This window comes from Sturnira hondurensis, unplaced genomic scaffold (assembly GCF_014824575.4).
Source record: "Sturnira hondurensis isolate 20B ecotype Veracruz unplaced genomic scaffold, ASM1482457v3 Scaffold0006437, whole genome shotgun sequence".
Taxonomy (NCBI): domain Eukaryota; kingdom Metazoa; phylum Chordata; class Mammalia; order Chiroptera; family Phyllostomidae; genus Sturnira; species Sturnira hondurensis.
In genome coordinates this window covers 10081038-10094064 of record NW_028079068.1, presented here as the reverse complement: position 1 = coordinate 10094064, position 13027 = coordinate 10081038, and the positions used below count along the sequence as shown (strand labels likewise).

Below are 13027 nucleotides of genomic sequence, written 5' to 3'. Positions count from 1 at the left end.
AATCAGATACGCTACTCCCGTCTCACAACCCGCGCTTCATCCAAACGAGGTCGAAAAATCCCAATTCTGATCGGGGAATGTGTTGATTTTATCCCAAAACCTGATGTTAATATTTTCCAAACTAACGTGAACTAAAATTAATTTGCCACCCAAAACTTTTAGGATCGGAGTAGGTAACGATACGTCTGGAAATCAGGGTCTAGGGCTCTCCCTGGGGGAGACAGGAATGAAGAGGGGAAAGGCCATCTCTTCACTTCCAGTCTTGCCCCCTCTAACCCCCTCTTCCATCTCTACCTGAAGGAGCTGGTTACCACTGCCCATCTTGCTTTGGGAAGGATTCAGAAAAAAACTTTCGAGCGGGGAGTGGGGGCTCCCACGCTCCCAGAGCAGCTAAAGAGTGAGGGCGGCGAGCAGGGAGGCCCGGGTGCGGCAGGGGGCGGGGCTGGGCGGGGCCATCCGGCGCTGTGGGTGGTCCTCGACACCCGGGGCTGCTGAACCCGCTCCCTGCCTTCCCTGCCTTCCCTGCCTTCCCTGCCTTCCCTGCCTTCCCTGCCTGGAGCCACTGGGGATTGAGCTACGCAACCCCACTAAGTGGCGAGTTTTCTCCAAAGTCTCCTCAATGTCCCCTGCTGTCAGGGGGCTCAGACGAGGGAGCTGGCCCGGCCCTGGAAAGGACTCGAGAGAATCCCTACTGTGCTGGGGAGGCAGAGACGCGAGTTCGCTCCCCGCCCCCAGTTTCTCCTAGGCGAGCCTTCTGCTCCTGGGAGGGCGCCTTTCCAGCAGCCGCCTGGAGCGCCGGCCAAAACTGAGTTCCAGCTAGTAACAGAACGGAAAGAAAAAAACAAAATCATCACAAATCAAAAAATTAAAAGTAAGGGCCTTTTATTCTGGGAGAGAAGAATATAAAAGCACGCTTTCTTAATGCCAGAGGGTGCATTTTATTCTTTGTCGTCACTTTGTGACGTGGGCCCAGAAGCCAGTGATTTGGGAAAGGAGTTGGGCGAATACATCTTTGCAGTTTGCAGGCTTTTGAGGAGCTCACCTGACTGGGGACTCTTTTGGGGCCTCTTAGAAGAAGAGACCCAAAACGGTGGTCCATAGAACCAGGATTCAGATCCAGATTTCTTAAACTCCAAGCTGCATTTTTACTTATTAAGCCTCTACTGTCTCTTAGTATCTAGTCTTCCGGACTTTGACAAAAGGGTTGGGAATTTCTGCCCAAGCCACAGGTCTTAAAACAGCCTGAGCAAATGCTCAGGAGCATGTAGTGTGGTTCAGTGTTTCTAGATTCGTTTCTCAGTGGCTCCGGTTCTCAGTATCTCTCTAGTTTTCTTCCTTTTTGGCTTGATGCTAGGAGGAAAAAAATGCCCCAATTTTTTAAAAGATTTTATCGTTATTATTTCATGTTTCAATTTAATTTGCTCGCTGAATGTCCATGTTTCTAATAACCCCAGTTTCAAGCAGGTGTGGTTAACGCCAGTATCTTAGAACAGCTGTTGCATCCAGGTTCAAAGGCAGGTTGGGGCAGCCGAGATCAGGCTGGAAGGGCAGAAGTGGAGAGAAAACACTTAAAGGGAGGTGAAAATTTGCCTGGGGTGACATGACCCCATGTCAAGAAAGTACCCAGTGGTACCCAAGAAAGGTACCACTAGGTTCTATGGGCCTCCAGCCCCACAGTGTAAATATAGACTCAAGCCCAGGACCGTCTGTTTTGCAGAATGGTCCATGAAATGCTGATTCCCTCTGTACTTGTTTTCTGTTGCTGCTATAACAAATACCACAAATTTAGCAGCTTAAAACAACACAGAGTTGTTATTTTACCATTCTGGAGGTCAGAAGTTCAAGCTGAGTCTCACTGGAGCAGAGCTGAGTTCCTTCTGAGGGCTCGAGAGGAGCCGTTCTTCAATTTCTAGAGGCCGCTTGCTCCTCGGTGCCCGGCCCCATTGTCCATCTGTCAAAGCACATCAGTCCGACTTCTGCTCCCGTGGTCACACCTCCTTTTTCTCTCTGACTCGCCCATGTGCCCCCATAGGACCGTTGTGGTTGTACTGGGCCCACTAACCAGAATAATCTTCCTATTTTAAGAGTCTTATTTTAAACACACCTATAAAGTCCCTTTTACCATGCAAGGTAATATATACACAGGTTCCAAGGATTAGGACATGGACATTTTGGAGTGGCCATTTTTTAGCCTACCACATCTTTCCCCCTCTCTCATGTATGACTTAAGCTGGGGGAGATCGAAGAATGAGCAAGAGTTCAAGGTAGGTGTTGTCTGGCCTTCATTTTAATAACACTTAACATTTATTGAGTGCTTACTGTGTGCCAGGCACACATATCTATTACAAAGTTTAAGAGGCNGAGTCTTATTTTAAACACACCTGTAAAGTCCCTTTTACCATGCAAGGTAATATATACACAGGTTCCAAGGATTAGGACATGGACATTTTGGAGTGGCCATTATTTAGCCTACCACATCTTTCCCCCTCTCTCATGTATGACTTAAGCTGGGGGAGATCGAAGAATGAGCAAGAGTTCAAGGTAGGTGTTGTCTGGCCTTCATTTTAATAACACTTAACATTTATTGAGTGCTTACTGTGTGCCAGGCACACATATCTATTACAAAGTTTAAGAGGCGGGTCTTTGGTTTTCTGACTTGTCCCCATCCCTAGGCCAGATATGTTAATAGCCTCAGGGACTAGTTTCAAGAAGGGGACACAGGAAGAGCACAGTTTCTTCCACCAGAAAAAGTCTCCTTACCCATTCATCTAAAGTGGTCAGGAACATTGGGAAAGCCTCCATCCCCCCAAATAAGTTATACTTAGGTGTTCCATCCATAGACAAAACACTTACAGGAGGGAATAAAGCAAGGGGTAACCATGCCCTGGAACTCAGGTCGGGGGAAGTTAAGCCCCCAGAGTCTTCTTACAACCATGCTGGGAATCTGGTAGGTCAGCCAGATGAATGGAATAGCAGAGATTCCAGAAATATTTCCAGTTATCGGTGTACATTGACTAGTAAACACGAAGCAACACAGTGATGAGGAGAAGGGGTGATCACTAATGAAAGGTGTTAGGACAAATGGATTACACTAATTACGCCATAGAAAAGAAGTAACTCAGATTCATATCTCGCCTCATATGCTGACATGCTTTCCAGGGGCTGAGATAATTAAATATTTTCAAGCGAAGCAAACAAAAATGAGTCATCATATCGCATTTGTCCTCACTGTAGGGAACTGGAGTGGACAGTCTGCAGTGCATCTGCCCAGCTCGCAGTGATTCTCCCTTTCATGGGGACCAGTGCCCTACTCCTCCAGCAACAGGGGTGAGTCTTGAGGAGCCATTTGTACGACAAGCCATGGTCTCCTAGACGTAGCTGACTGGATCAGGCTTGAGCACTGCCTTAGTGATCCGGGGCTAGTGTAATGAAGTACCACAAACTGGTGGGCTTGCAACAACAGAAACGATTGCCTCCCAGTTCCAGACCCCGGAAGTCCAAAATGAGGCGTTGGTTGGGCCGGGCACCTGCTAGCGCCCCTAGTGGAGAATTCTTCCCTTCCTCTTCCAGCTCCTGGTGGCCTCAGACAGTCCTTGGTTTATGGCAGCGATCTGCAGTCTCTGCCTTCATCTTCCCATGGCTATCTTACCTCTGTATCTGTGTCTTGATTTCTGCCTCTTGTAAGGACACAGGTCATATTGGAATAAGGGCCCTCTCTAGTGCGACCTCACAACTAATTACATCTGCAATGACCCTATTTCTAAACAAGTTCACATTCTCTGGTACTGAGGGATTAGTGCTTCAACATCTCTTTTCTGGGTGACACAATTCAACCCCTAATGGGCATGTAGCCCAAGCTTCCAGACAGTTCCTTCTCTGGGACTTCAGAATTGAGAATGAGATTCGAGCCACAGCCTGGACTGACTAGTCTGGGGAAGAGAGAGAAGGCAAGGGGAAGCTGAGGCTCAGCCTTCCTGCGCCTATGGACTGGGTAGCAGAGAAGGCCTATGTACAGGAAGAGGAGACTGGAACAGAATGGAGTGGGGTGGGGAGGCAGACCAAAGGGACAGAGGAAGGACACTTCTGGTGGTGGCTTTCACAGTGGTCCCCCAACCTTTCTGCAGCGCCACGGCCGTCCCAACCTGGGCTTTTGGAGACACTGCTTACAGAAAAGCTTGCATTGTCTACTTAAGGAAGCTGAACTTGGTTTCTGTTGCTTACAAGCTAAGCTAATAAAAGGCTATAATCAGAGTAGGATACTGTATTAGTTTTCTATTGCTGCTATAACAACTCACCACAAACTTAGTGCTTAAGGCAATGCAAATTTACTCTCATACAGTGCTGGAAGTCAGAAGACCGCCACGGGTCTCCCTGGGCTAAAATGAAGGTGTTGGCTGGGCTGTGTTCCTTCTGGAGGGTCCAGGGGAGAATTTTTTTCTTTCCTTGCATTTTCCAGCTTCTTGTCCCTCCTTCCACCTTTGAAGCCAGTAACAGCAGATCCAGCCCTTCTAACAACACCATCTCTCTCTGGTTCTGCAGACCAGCAAGACTGCTTTTTGTAAGGACCCCTGTGATTAGACTGAGCCCATCTTCATAGTACAGGTTGCTCTCCCCATCTCGAGGTCCTTAACCTTAATCACATCCATCTGCAAAGTCCTTTTTGCAATTTGAGAGCTTATGTTCACAGGTTCTGGGGATTAGGATGTGGCCATCTTTAGGACCCACAGATACACAATACAATATATTATGACCACTTGTAGTAAGATAGATGGCTGAGAATTCAATGATCTTTCTTTGTACTGTTTCTTTTTCTTATAAAACTGCTTCACTCCGTTTGAACAACTCAATCTGAAGCCTTGACCTCTAAAGGAACACAGGGTCAACTCTGTCGGATTCAAGGACCTTTATTTCACTCTTGTCTCCTAGCTGAAGTTTTATCCCGGAAAGACACTAAATGAGGACATATTCCCAAAGGCCTGATTAGGGCCGGGAAGGAATGAACAGAATGGGATGAAATGCCTGCGCCCCACTAGAGAGCTGCATGTATTAAGATGTTCTTACTGAAAAAAGGCAATTGAAATTCTCCTGAATGGAGAGTCTCAGGTAGATACCTTGTTTCTGGCAAGAAGCTATAAAGGCCAGTTTACATATATACACAATAAATAAAATGTAAACCTACAGGGAGGCAGGTTCACTCTGCAAGGTGCCATTCTGGCACTGGGCATACAGTGGAGAACACAGCTTCCTGCCTTCCTAAGTATACTGGAGGTGTACACATGTACAAAATTATACCTTATACATTGTATACAGTATTATCTCAGGGGGAGATATAGGCTTTGAAGAAAAATGAAGCAGGCCATGAGAGTAGAGAGTGACAGAATAAATGCTATTCTGGATGAATAAGGCTTTTTTTAATGCCTTAAATTTAAAAAAATTATTATTTTGAAATAATTTTAGACTCACAGGAGGTTGCAAAGAAACGCACTAGGAAGCCCCATGCATTTTTTCCTAATATTCCCCAATGTTAACATTTTATGCAATTATAGGAAAATACCAAAACTAAGGAATTGACCTCACCAGTTATGAATGCACTCGTTTGAGTATGTCCACATAGTTCTGTGTAATTTTACCATACATGTAGCCTGTGTAATCACGACAACCAAGATACTGAACTGCGTCTATGAATTATGCTCAATAAAGCTATGACGAAAACATACTCAGCTGTGCTGTCAACACAAGCGACATCAGTGTTGCCTCTCTATGGCCACACCCACCTCTCCCCAGGGTCACAACCCCTGGCAAACACTCGTCTCTTCTCCGGCTCTACGATTAGGTTATTTCATGAATGATAAGTGTTATATCAATAGAATCATGGAGGGGTCTCCTTCTGAGGTTGACTTTTTTCACTCGGCATAATTCCCGTGAGATCCATCCAAGCTGTTACATGAATCTGTGGTTTGCTCCTTTTTATTTCCCAGTAGTATTCCAGAATATGGATGTACCACCGTCTGCTTAACCATTCACCCAGGAAACACTTGGTTAGTTTCCACTTTTGAGCCATGATCAATAAAACTGCTATGAACATTTGTGTACACGTTCCTGTGTGGAAATAAGTCTTCATTTCTCTTGGCTAAATGCCCAGGAGTGTGATTGCTGGGTTGTATGGTAAACGTATGTATGGTTTTGTTTGGGGGATGCTTTTTGCTTTTTTTTAGTTTTTCGGAAACTGACAAACTATTTCCTAGAGTAGCTGTGTCATTTACATTCTCCAACGATGTATGAGTGATTCTGTTTCTCCACAGCCTTGCCAACATTTGGTGTTAATCACTGTTTCTCATTTTGACCATTTTGATAGTTGTGTTGGGATATTTCATTGTGGTTTAATTTGCATTCCTCTAATGACTAATGATGTTGAATATCTTTTCATGTATTTATTTGCCACCTGTATATTCTCTTTCGTGAAGTATCTGCATGTTTTTGCCCATTTTTTAAATTGTGTTGTTTGTTTTCATAATACTGAATTTTGAGAGTTCTTTCTATATTCCGGATACAATACCTTTGTCATAGATGCGCTTTGCAAATATGTCCTCCCAGTCTGTAATTTGTCTTGTCATGCTCTTAACAGTGACTTTTACAGAGCAAAAGTTTTAAACAGTTTTATCGAGTCTAATGTATAAAATTTTCTTCTTATGGGTCATGCTTTTGGTGTCAACTGTAAGAACTCTTTGTCTGCCCATAAAAGTCTTAAGAATTTTCTTCTATGTTCTTTTCTAGAAGTTTTACAGTTTTTTTGTTTACATTAAATCCTTGATTTATTTTGAGTTAATTTTTGTATGAGGTGTAAAGTTTAGATTGACTTTCACGTTTTTGCTCATGGATGTCCGATTGCTCCAGCATCACTTACTGGAGAGGTCATCTCTCACTCTGGGCGGTGGCGCAGTCAGTTGGAGTTCAGTCCCGTGCGCCAAAGGTTGTGGGTTGGATCCCCAGTTGAGTTGCGTACGGGAGGCAACCATGAACGCTTCTCTCTCATCAATGTCTCTCTGTCTCTCTCCCTACCCCGACCCCTTCCTCTCTAAAATCAATGAACATGTATTTGGGTAAAGATTTTTTAAAATTATTTTTTAAAAGAAAAGGTTATCTCTATTGAATTTTTTGCTTGCTCTGTCAGAAATTAATTAGGCATATTTGTAGTCATAAGTCTAGGTTTTCTACTCTGTTCCATCGATCCATGTGCGTATCTTCCTGCTGACATCACACTTTCTTGCTTACTGTAGCTATCTAGCAAGCCTTAATATTTAGAAGTGATCTCTCCCACTTTCTTCTTCTTTTCCAAAAATTATGTTAGCTATTCTAGTGCCTTTCACTTTCCAAATAAATTTTAGAATAAACTTGTCCATGTCTACAGAGAAACTTCCTGAGGTTTTGATAGGAGTCATGTTAAATTGAGAGGTTGAGGGAATTAATTTTGTGGGAAATTGACATCTTTACTACACTTATGGATTGGTTGAATCTTCCAATCCATAAACACTGTGTGTCTGTCTCTCCAAGGATTTAGGTTGTCTTTTATGACTTTCATCAGGATTTAATAATTTTCATCATAGAGATCCTGTACATATTTTTTGTTAGATTTATACTTAAGTATTTAATTTTCCTGGGAACAATTTGTAAGGAATGCCTTCTCCAGGAGGGATATTTGAGCAGAGACTTGAGTGAACTTGAGAACATGAGTGCAAGCCCTAAGGCAGGAGCTTGGGGGTGTGTGTATGGACCAGCAGGAAGAACAGTGTGCCTGAGAGGAAGTGGGAATGTCCGAGATGGAGTGGGAATGTCTGAGAGGGAGTGGGAATGTCCGAGATGGAGTGGGAATGTCTGAGAGGGAGTGGGAATGTCCGAGATGGAGTGGGAATGTCCGAGATGGAGTGGGCACGTCTGAGAGGGAGTGGGAATGTCCAAGATGGAGTGGAAATGTCCTAGATGGAGTGGGCACGTCTGAGAGGGAGTGGGAATGTCCGAGATGGAGTGGGAATGTCTGAGAGGGAGGGGGCACATCTGAGAGGGAGTGAGCTAGAAAAAGAGTAACACCAAATGAGGTCCAGGAGGTTGGTGAGGGTGACAAGTCGTTGGTGAAGTCATGATGAGATCCTAAAGATTTACTCTGTAAGCATTATGAGACGCCATCACAGGGTTTTAAGCACTTGAATGACATAATATAACATATTTTATTTTATTTTTTAAGAATTAAAAAAAATCCTCACCCAACAATATGTTTTTATTGATTTTAGAGAAAGCAGAAGGGAGAAAGAGAGGAACATTGGTTGCCTCCACTTCACACCCCGACTGGGGTTTGAACCTGCAGCCTGGGTATGTCCCTGACTGGGGATAGAACTCACAACCTTTTGGTGTACCAAATGATGTTCTCACCAACTGAGCTATCTGGCCAGGGCTGATATGACATATTTAAAAGGACCACCCTGGCATCTGGCTGGAGAATAGGCTACAGGAGGGTAAGTGGTGACAGGGAGCCGTGTTAGGAAGCTCTCGGAGTGGCCCAGATGACAGGCAACAGTAGCTCAGACCAGGTTGGTAGCTGTGGAGGTGATGAGTAGTAGCTGGAATCTAGACATACATATTTCGAAGATGTAGCTGACAGAATTAGCTGATGGATTGTGTGTGAGATGTTAGAGAAAGAGAAGAATCAAGGGTGACTCGCAGGTTCTTAGCCGGTGTAGCCGGGTAGATGAAATGGTAGTGCCACGTACTGAGGAGAGGAAAACTGTGTTCTTCAGTGTAGAAACAGAACCCAAGAAGGCCTAAACGGTCACAGTGTGCACTCTCAGACTGAAATGGGGTAGGAGTCCTCTTTCCCAAACCAGCCACATTTCTGCAATGTTGGCCACTAGTTGGACTTCCGGGAGCTAACATGACCCCGTGGGAAGAGCCCGGAAGGAGGAGGAAGGGAAGTGAAACTGCCAGTTGGTGAGCACTTAAGGACCAAGATTTCTCAGGTTAATATTAATCCTCATTGGATTCCTTTTAGATAAGTAACAATAGGCTTTTTCTCTCTCTTTTTTTTAATGGTAGAAAAAGCATGCATAACATAATACTTATCTTTTTAACCATTTGTAAGTGTACAATTCAGTGGCATTAAATATATTTAGTATGTTGTAAAACCATCACTACTATTAGACCCAACACTTTTTCATCGTCCCTATCCAAAACTCTATGCCATTAAACAACTCCCCTTTGTTCCCTTCCCCTAGTCCCTAGTAACTATATTCCATTTGCTGTGTCAATGACTTGTCTATCCTAGGTAGCTGATATAAGCAGAATCTTTTAATATTTGTTCTTTTGTGTTTGGCTTATGCACTACGCATAATGTTTTCAAGGTCCATCAGTATTGTACCAAGTAACAAAATTATATCCATTTTTATGGATATACCACATTCTGTTTGTCCATCTGTTGATGAACATCCTTGGGTCGTTTCTGCCTTTTGGCAGTTGTGAACAGTGCTGCTATGGACGTTCATGTACAAGTATCTGACTCCCTGCTGTCAGCTCTTTGGGACACACACCTGGGAGTGGAATGGCTGGGTCACAGGAAAATTTAGCCTACATTTAGCCTTTTGAGAAACCACCACATTTTTGCACAAAAGTTGCACCATTTTGTGTTTCTTACAGCCATGCACAAGGGTTCCATTTTCTTCGCATCCTTGCTGACACTTATTTTTCATGTTTTTAAAAAATATCCACCCTATTAGTTGTGAAGTTGTATGTCAGTGTGGTTTTCATTTGCAGTTCCCTAGTGACTTACAATGCTGAGATTTTTTTTACGTGTCTGTTGGCTGTTGGTATATCTTTGGAGAAGTGTCTATTCAAGTTTTTTCCCCTTTTGAAATTGGGCTGCTTGTTTTGTTGTTGAGTTTTGGGAGTTCTTTATATATTCTGGAAATTAATTCCTTATGAGACATATGATTTGCAAATATTTTCTCCCATTTTATAGGTTGCCTTTTTATAGTATCCATGAATGCACAAAAGTTCTTTATTTTGATAAAGTCCAGTTTATCTATGTTTTATTGCCCGGGTTTTGGTGTCATATCCATGAAATTGTCACCAAACCCAATGTTATGTGTATTTTTTCCCAGTGTTTTCTCCTAAGAATTTTAGAGTACTGGCTCTTAAACTTAGGTCTTGGATCCATTTTGAATTCATTTTTCCATATTGTGTAAGGTAAGCATACAGTATCTAATTTTTCTATCACTTTTGCATGTAAATATCTAATTTTCCTATCACTACTTGTTGAAAACACTGTCCTTTCTCATTGAGTGGTCTTAGAACCTTTTAAACAATGAATTGTCCATGTACGTGAGGATTTATTTTGTAGGCTTTCTGTTTACTCTATCAGCTTATACATCCATCTGTATGCCACATCACAGTGCTTTAATTACCACAGCTTTGCAGTATGTTTCAAAATCAGAAAGTGTGAGTATTCCAATTTTTTTTTCAACATTGTTTTGGCTATTCAGGGCCCCATGCACTTCCATGTGTATTTGAGGGTCCCTTTTCCATTTCTGTGAAAGAGGCTGTTGGAATGTTGATAGAGAGCACACTGAATTAAAGATCGCTTTGGGGAGTATTGACACCTTAACCATATTAAGTCTTCCATCCGTGACCACAGTGTCCTTCAACTTATTTAGTTATTTTAAATTTTCTTTCAGCAATATTTTGTAGTTTTAGGTGTACAAGTTTTTCATCTCCTTGGTTAGATTTATTCCTAAGTATTTAATTCTCTTGTGTGCTTTAAAAATGGAACCGCCATCTTAATTACCTTTCAGATTGTTCATTACTGGTGTATAGGAAGACAACCAATAACATCTCGTTTTTGTAGAGGAAGAAATAGGGCTTAGAACAAGATGTTCAAAGGTTCTTGGCTAGTAAGGCCTAACTCAGGTTACTAACTCCAAACCTATTGTGCTGACTTTCTGAAGAGGCAGCTTATCAAGCCCCTTTCCCATTTTGCCTGTCCTCTGACTTGATGCTCTGAGTTGTAAAACAAAAAACACTGGAAAAAAGAAAGCACTGGCAACAGGTATGCTCCAAAATCTAACTGGTGTGACAACCGAACCAGCAGGAGGCAACCCAGGCTTCAAGGATATCCATGCACCTCCCCCAGATACTTGCAAGTTCATTGTTTCCGAGTGGAAGACCCAGGGGCGAATCACAGAGAGTCCACATTGAATGTGTGGCTTCAAAATGCCGAAAGAGTTGGTGAGAATGACTCAGAAGTCAAGAAGCTACTTGTAGCAAATCAAGCATTGTAATACATTGTCAACACAGGACCGCTCCTCGTGGCCCTGACAACAGGGCTGTGTTATGACATGTAGATGGCGGTAAGACTCTTGAGGAACTGGGCAGGGGGTGGCTCAGGCCCAGATGAGGAGGAGTACTTGGCAGCCTGCCACGAGGCTGGAGACCAGAAGTGTGCTGAGCAACTCTGAGGAGTCTCCGAAAGACCCTGGCAGTCTTGTTAGGGTCAGCTTTCTCCAGGACCCTGAGTGCCATTCAGAAACCACCAGGAGATTCTCTGTCCCCCAATCCCCACTGAACACTCTCCTTCCTCTCCAAACCTGCTGTCTGACTGGATTCCCAAATCTCTACTTCCTTCTGTTTCTGGGGAAAGACACCTTAAATGTGCAGCCCTGGCTACTCTTGTGGTAGCCGCCCCTGGTGGGAACCTGGCCCAGTAACTGTGGACGGTACTATGAGAATTTTCTCAGTCTACCTTTCCCGCTGGCCAGAGAGATTCCCAGAGAGAAATGCTGAAGCCTAGAGAACAGAAGTGCGTGTACACACACACACACACACACACACACAGATGAGAAATCAGACTACCCTCTCCTTCCTTTTGAAGCACAGAACGTAAGAACATTCTGGCTGGAAGACAACACCTTAGGATCTTCTCAGTTCACCCTCTTAAATCCCAGGGTAAAGGTCCTATGTTACAATGATGTGATTACTCCTCATACCTCCCAAGAAATCCCAGATGAGGAATGGTAGAGCTTTCGTACTTGAAGCATTTTTAAGCAGAGAAGTAAGGGGGTGTCAGAGCTCTTACGCAGGCTCCTCCCTAATGACATGAAATGCTGAGGAAGTCCCACAGGGCTTCAAAGCTGCCACAGTGACAGCCAGATAGAAATAAGCAGAGAAAGTTCACAGAGCAGAATGTCAGTGTGGTAATAGACAACTTTCTCTGTGGCTCAAACTTTGGATGTGTTGTAACAGTCATTTCATTTATATCACAGGAAAAAATGGCCGAAGTAGGTCATAATGTTTGAACTTATTTTTCCAGTGGGAATATTATGCCCCAATGACAGAGTCTTATTCCCATTTCTTCCATAAATCACCAGCAACTTCCTTCAAAATGGTCCAACCTTTCGCCTTCATACCATCCTCATGTCACCTGATTAATATTCTTAAACGCATCACTCCTCTGTCAAAACTTTGTACTGTTTTCTTACTGCCAACAGAATTAAACCTTAATTTCTTTGTATGTTACTCAAGTTTTCTTACCAATCAGCTTCCCTGTTTATCCCTTACTACACCCTGGTTGCCAGGCCAGCCGCGCTGTGAGCCGTAGCCACCGTTTCCTCCCCTTGTGATGCCAGCTCCTTGCCTCTCGACTCTTCCAACTCCTGCTCCTACTTCAGGGCTGGATCCAAATCCCACCTCCTCCGCGTCTACCCGCGCCGACCTCTCCCTGCTATAAAACCCTGTGGTGTACTCCCTCCACACCTCGTGTTCGCAGCTTGTGTACTGAGCGACTAATCCGCACGTCTCACTGCACTAGAAGCTCTGTGTGCACAGAGAATAGAGTAAGGCCCCTGTCCTAGAGGAGGAGGCTTTGCTGCGTTGTCGCAACGTATTACTGTCGCTTGAGGGCAAGCCTCGTCACCACAGTAAAAGGCGCAAGTTCTGTGACCATGTCGTGCTAATCATGGCGCCACGTACATCCTAGGATTTCAGAAGG

General features: G+C 43.9%; 1 long non-coding RNA gene across 1 annotated transcript; it reads left to right on the top strand.

Moving 5' to 3' along the window:
- The first annotated feature begins 547 nt into the window (after positions 1–547).
- On the top strand, positions 548–6692 carry LOC118989162 (uncharacterized). The gene is made up of 2 exons (XR_005066961.1): positions 548–2130; positions 2408–6692. It is a non-coding gene; the product is annotated as an uncharacterized LOC118989162 (long non-coding RNA).
- The last annotated feature ends 6335 nt before the right edge of the window (positions 6693–13027 follow it).